Here is a 7,389-nt window from a genome sequence, read left to right on the forward strand (position 1 = left end):
TTAATAGAATTGGTTCAGAGTTTTTTTGATATTTTAACCTGCATGTCGTGATCGCGTTTGGTGTGGGGGGACAAAATACATTTATGCACGATGGCGCACGCGCACAGACGGTTTGGGTTCCGTGTCAGGCCAGGATTCAATCAGATCAGCAAGGCATATTTTTTAAAGGCAATGTTTTGTGTCAGCAATGCATATTTTTAAAGGCAATGTTTTGAGTCAGCAATGCATACTTACATTTACATTTACGTAATTTAGCAGACGCTCTTATCCAGAGCGACTTACAAATTGGTGCATTCACCTTATGATATCCAGTGGAACAAGCACTTTACAATAGTACATCTATATCTTTTTGGGGGGGGTTAGAAGGATTACTATATCCTATCCCAGGTATTCCTTAAAGAGGTGGGGTTTCAGGTGTCTACGGAAGATGGTGATTGACTCCGCTGTCCTGGCGTCGTGAGGGAGCTTGTTCCACCATTGGGGTGCCAGAGCAGCGAACAGTTTTGACTGGGCTGAGCGGGAACTGTGCTTCCGCAGAGGTAGGGGGGCCAGCAGGCCAGAGGTGGATGAACGCAGTGCCCTTGTTTGGGTGTAGGGCCTGATCAGAGCCTGAAGGTACGAGGTGCCGTTCCCCTCACAGCTCCGTAGGCAAGCACCATGGTCTTGTAGCAGATGCGAGCTTCAACTGGAAGCCAGTGGAGTGTGCGGAGGAGCGGGGTGACGTGAGAGAACTTGGGAAGGTTGAACACCAGACGGGCTGCGGCGTTCTGGATGAGTTGTAGGGGTTTAATGGCACAGGCAGGGAGCCCTGCCAACAGGGAGTTGCAGTAATCCAGACGGGAGATGACAAGTGCCTGGATTAGGACCTGCGCCGCTTCCTGTGTAAGGCAGGGTCGTACTCTGCGAATGTTGTATAGCATGAACCTACAGGATCGGGTCACCGCCTTGATGTTAGCGGAGAACAACAGGGTGTTGTCCAGGGTCACGCCGAGTCTCTTAGCACTCTGGGAGGAGGACACAATGGAGTTGTCCACCGTGATGGCGAGATCATGGAAAGGGCAGTCCTTCCCCGGGAGGAAGAGCAGCTCCGTCTTGCCGAGGTTCAGCTTGAGGTGGTGATCCGTCATCCACACTGATATGTCTGCCAGACATGCAGAGATGCGATTCGCCACCTGGTTATCAGAAGGGGGAAAGGAGAAGATTAATTGTGTGTCGTCTGCGTAGCAATGATAGGAGAGACCATGTGAGGATATGACAGAGCCAAGTGACTTGGTGTATAGCGAGAATAGGAGAGGGCCTAGAACTGAGCCCTGGGGGACACCAGTGGTGAGAGCACGTGGTGCGGAGACGGATTCTCGCCACGCCACCTGGTAGGAGCGACCTATCAGGTAGGACGCAATCCAAGAGTGAGCCGCGCCGGAGATACCCAACTCGGAGAGGGTGGAGAGGAGGATGCGATGGTTCACAGTATCAAAGGCAGCAGATAGGTCTAAAAGTATGAGAGCAGAGGAGAGAGAGTTAGCTTTAGCAGTGCGGAGAGCCTCCGTGACACAGAGAAGAGCAGTCTCAGTTGAATGACCAGCCTTGAAACCTGACTGATTTGGATCGAGAAGGTCATTCTGAGAGAGATAGCAGGAGAGCTGGCCAAGGACGGCACGTTCAAGAGTTTTGGAGGGAAAAGAAGGAAGGGATACTGGTCTGTAGTTGTTGACATCGGAGGGATCGAGTGTAGGTTTTTTGAGAAGGGGTGCAACTCTCGCTCTCTTGAAGATGGAAGGGACGTAGCCAGCGGTCAAGGATGAGTTGATGAGCGAGGTGAGGTAAGGGAGAAGGTCTCCGGAAATGGTCTGGAGGAGAGAGGAGGGGATAGGGTCAAGCGGGCAGGTTGTTGGGCGGCCGGCCGTCACAAGACGCAAGATTTCATCTGGAGAGAGAGGGGAGAAAGAGGTCAAAGCATAGGGTAGGGCAATGTGAGCAGGACCAGCAGTGTCGTTTGACTTAACAAACGAGGATCGGATGTCGTCGACCTTCTTTTCAAAATGGTTGACGAAGTCATCCGCAGAGAGGGAGGAGGGGGGGGGGAGGGAGGAGGATTCAGGAGGGAGGAGAAGGTGGCAAAGAGCTTCCTAGGGTTAGAGGCAGATGCTTGGAAGTTAGAGTGGTAGAAAGTGGCTTTAGCAGCAGAAACAGAGGAAGAAAATGTAGAAAGGAGGGAGTGAAAAGATGCCAGGTCCGCAGGGAGGCTAGTTTTCCTCCATTTCCGCTCGGCTGCCCGGAGCCTTGTTCTGTGAGCTCGCAATGAGTCGTCAAGCCACGGAGCAGGAGGGGAGGACCGAGAAGGTCGGGAGGATAGGGGACATAGAGAGTCAAAGGATGCAGAAAGGGAGGAGAGGAGGGTTGAGGAGGCAGAATCAGGAGATTGGTTGGAGAAGGATTGAGCAGAGGGAAGAGATGATAGGATGGAAGAGGAGAGAGTAGCAGGAGAGAGAGAGCGAAAGTTGCGACGGCGCAATACCATCTGAGTAGGGGCAGAGTGAGTAGTGTTGGAGGAGAGCGAGAGGGAAAAGGATACAAGGTAGTGATCGGAGATTTGGAGGGGAGTTGCAATGAGATTAGTGGAAGAACAGCATCTAGTAAAGATGAGGTCAAACGTATTGCCTGCCTTGTGAGTAGGGGGGGACGGTGAAAGGGTGAGGTCAAAAGAGGAGAGGAGTGGAAAGAAGGAGGCAGAGAGAAATGAGTCAAAGGTAGACGTGGGGAGGTTAAAGTCACCCAGAACTGTGAGGGGTGAGCCATCCTCAGGAAAGGAACTTATCAAGGCGTCAAGCTCATTGATGAACTCTCCAAGGGAACCTGGAGGGCGATAAATGGTAATGATGTTAAGTTTGAATGGGCTAGTGATTGTGACAGCATGGAATTCAAAGGAGGAGATAGACAGATGGGTCAGGGGAGAAAGAGAGAATGTCCACTTGGGAGAGATGAGGATTCCAGTCCCGCCACCCCGCTGACCAGATGCTCTCGGGGTATGCGAGAACACGTGGTCAGACGAGGAGAGAGCAGTAGGAGTAGCAGTGTTTTCTGTGGTAATCCATGTTTCCGTAAGCGCCAAGAAGTCGAGGGACTGGAGGGTAGCATAGGCTGAGATGAACTCTGCCTTGTTGGCCGCAGACCGGCAGTTCCAGAGGCTGCCGGAGACCTGGAACTCCACGTGGGTCGTGTGCGCTGGGACCACCAGGTTAGAGTGGCAGCGGCCACGCGATGTGAAGCGTTTGTATGGCCTGTGCAGAGAGGAGAGAACAGGGATAGACCGACACATAGTTGACAGGCTACGCTAATGCAAAGGAGATTGGCATGAAAAATTAACTAAACAACTGGGGAAGCGAGAGAGCAGGGCCTCCCTCACTAACAATTCACTTTAAAGGCATTTTCCAAATGCGTGATCGGATTGAATCCCGGCCTTTAGTGTCAATGACTTGTGTGGGGAGATACCCTCAGTACACTGCTCTTGGTTGAATATGATTTGACTGAATTTGTTTTTGAACTAGCAAGAAGCCCACATGTCAAACAGAGAAGAGTTACTGGGTTTCTGGCAACAGGAGTCACTGCTCATTAGCTGTACTTGACACACAGGACATTTGTACTGATGTCTTGTATCTGTACACAGAGCTTGCTTTTTGATTTGATGTCAAATGTATTGTTAATTGATACAGGTAACTGTCAAAATAAAGGAAACACCAACATAGTGTCTTAATAGGGCGTTGGGCACCACGAGCCGCCAGAACAGCTTTAATGTGCTTTTGCATAGATTCTACAAGTGTCTGGCACTGTACTGGAGGAATGTGACACCATTCTTCCATGAGAAATTCCATAATTTGGTGTTTTGTTGATCATGGTGGTGCAAAACGAGGTCTAAGGAGCCGCTCCAGAATCTCCCGGAAGTTTTGTTGGGTTGAGAACTGCTGACTGAGACACACGCACACCCTTTAAACCCCCTATGCTCCGTTTAGACTCCTCTTTTAAAGTCAATAAGTCAGAGCGTAAGAGGCAAGACTAGAGGGATAACTGGGCCCAAAATCTGTCTTCAGCAGGTGGGGATTTTTTTCCTCACACCAAGCAAGGAGTTTTTTTGTGGAGGTCAATGAGTGTTTCGAATTTGGTTAACAAAAGATTGAATGGCTTATTTGCTCAAATATAATTTTCGTAATGATTCGATTGTTAGGAATGTACTGATACCAGTTGGACACGTGACATCCCTGCACTTTATACCGGAGTTGTCTGGTCGTCACTAGTTACCACAGCCACAAAGTCATAAACCCGCCTATTTCATAATTTCTTAAAATGTGATTTCAAACCTATTGCTAACCTTATGCCTAATCTTAAATTACAACCAAAAAGCACCTTTTTGTTTACATTTTTACGCTGAGCCAGTTTTGACTTTGTGGCTGCGGAAACCATTGTGCCTGTTGTTCACGCACTTATCTGCCCTCTCATTGGCTAGAATGGTCCCACCTGATCTTGCCTCCTCCCGACTGCCTTCCATTTTTGAAGACATTTAAAGTTGTGCCCCTGATTGCTTAATTAACTCCGGAACCACACTTGTGTGGAAGCACCTGCTTTCAATATAGTTTGTATCCCTCATTGACTGAAGTTTCCTTTATTTTGCCAGTTACCTGTATATTTTGTTCCATTGTATTGAAAGGGACTTTTAATTTGAAAATGTCACTTCATAGATGCTGAATAAAGATTTTGATGAACCATACATCAACCCTAAATGGTGTCATGACCTGAGGAAACATTGTTGTGAATGCTTATCTATACCCATTCAAGTAAAGTTTTTTTTGTGGGGTATCCTAATAATGTGGTATAAGTACTATACGGTATAGTACAGCCAAGACATATGCAAATGTTTTGACACACAGTAAGTTTTTATTAGGTGGTTTTTCTCCAACATTACAAACAACACAATAAGGGGGAAAGCAATACCAAAACTGACCATTATACAAAAACGACAGAGGATTGACGTAAAGCAACCAAAGTCAACGGGATATGGAGACAAGTTGATCCACAAATACTGTGGTATAAACTTCGCATATATATTTATATTTACATATATATTAATTTGTAATTGCATGGGAAAAGAAACAATGTACAATGCTACAAAAAAGTATTTACAAGTTAATAAATAAAGCCAGCAAACACAAAACAGGAAAATGAAGAAAATAATCTAAAGTACAAAGGACATTGAGTCTTTTAATATACAAAAAATACAAAAAGAACATAGAAAAAACATTGAACAGGTAATCGTTAGAAAGTTCAGAGCCTTTGACCGTGACGGAGAGCGATGGCACGAAGGTTTTAAGGATGATCATTGTGAGAGGTTGAGGCAAGGTGACATATTCCTGATCAGTCTGGGTTTCTGAGAGGGATCGGTGGAGAGGTGCAGTCTTTGGCCCTTCATTTACAATACATAGACACAGAAGAGAGTGTGTGTGTGTGTCTCACGTTCACACACAGACTAGCATTTGTGAAACCTGAAATACTGACATCTTTTTGTCAGATCCCCCTCTCCAACCTCTGATATATATACACTGAGTGTACAAAACATTAAGAACACCTGCTCTTTCCATGACAGACTGACCTTGTGAATCCAGTTGAAAGCTCCACTTCAAATCAGTGTAGATGAAGGGGAGGAGACAGGTTAAAGAATAATTTTTAAGCCTTGAGACAATTGAGACATGGATTGTGTATGTGTGCCATTCAGAGGGTGAATGGGCCAGACTAAAGATTGAAGTGTCTTTGAACGGGGTTTGGTAGTAGGTGCCAGGTGCATCGGTTTGAGTGTGTCAAGAACTGCAACGCTGTTGGGTTTTTCATGCTCAACCGTCTTCTGTGTGTATAAAGAATGGTCCACCACAAAAAGGACATCCAACCAACTTGAAACTGTGACAAACATTGGAGTCAACATGGGCCAGCATCCCTGTGGAATGCTTTCAACACCTTGTAGAGTCCATGTCCCAACGAATTGAGGCTGTTCTGAGGGCAAAAGGGGGTGCAACTCTGTTTTAGGAAAGTGTTCCTACTGTTGTGTACACTCAGTGTAGATATGCTGGGTAGCTGGGGAGGGCACAAAGACATTAGCAAAAAATAAATATTAAAAATAAGCACACATTCTGGGATGAACGCTTACTGACATTAACTGGAAACTTAAGTGTAAATCTCCCATTGACACAAATGCATGATTTTTCACAGAAGTTTAAGGATCTCCAGTTAAAGAATCCATCCCTCACTCATTGATCAACCACAAAAAGTATTTAACTGCAGATCCAGGTTCAGCTTCCCCAACACAAATCCTAATCTTCTTAATAGGATGTGGAAATAGACGCTGACCTTGAATCAGGGCTTAGGGGCAACTTCCATCAACACAATATGAAGTCCAGCAAATCACATGTAATCACAGTAGACTACCGGACCCCAACATTCACAAACATACAGCGTCATTTTCAACACCACCACCAACCAGCACACTTGAAAGCATGAAAATCACTTCACTTATATTATACTGCCGTAATGCATTCATAATGCAGTACTAACATGCGATAAATATGACCACCCATGTTTATGATAACTGACATGTGAAACACCATCATCATAGCACATGAAACCATTTCCATGGCTTTACTGTTAGGCACATCAAGCGTTTGTTGTGAAATGTACTGACGACTGCTGTGGCGTGTTATAGGATTTATGTGGCATTTGACATCCCCTTTTTACTGTACTGAGCCAAGCTGTACTGCGTTGGCCTGGTTACGTACCATGTCAAAAGAAAATATCAGATCCAGCCAGCACACTACGGTTCAGGTTAGCACAATAGTGTAAAAAGGCTATAAAAGTGAAGTATAGCCAGTTTAGATGAGCCCTCTGATAGAGATCCAATCCCATGTCCCTATTAGAACATTTACTGTCTTGCACATGAAACACTGAGTACGTTTACATGCACATTAATAATTTGATATCAAACTGATTATGGCAGTAGGCTGAGTATGGCATTAGTCATGTAAACACCTTACTCTGTTTATCTTAATCGACATACGGTCATATTCGAAGTAAGCATACGCCAATTAAAACACCTGATTTTCTGAGCAATCTTTAAAATGATTAGGACATGTAAACGCTTTAATCAGTTATAGCGGTGTGTTTGATCTGTGTGTGTGTGTGTGTGTGTGTGTGTGTGTGTGTGTGTGTGTGTTAGCGCAAGCAGGGCGAGCTTCCTTCTTTTGCGCGAGGGAAGTGAGTTAGGAAAAACTAAAAGTACACATCTTAGAAGTCGTTTTCACATAAACGTTATATGTCCGAACTCAGAATCAACTATGCTTTACAAAAATAACATGG

The sequence above is a fragment of the Salmo trutta genome, chromosome 23 (genome assembly GCF_901001165.1).
Source record: "Salmo trutta chromosome 23, fSalTru1.1, whole genome shotgun sequence".
Lineage (NCBI taxonomy): Eukaryota > Metazoa > Chordata > Actinopteri > Salmoniformes > Salmonidae > Salmo > Salmo trutta.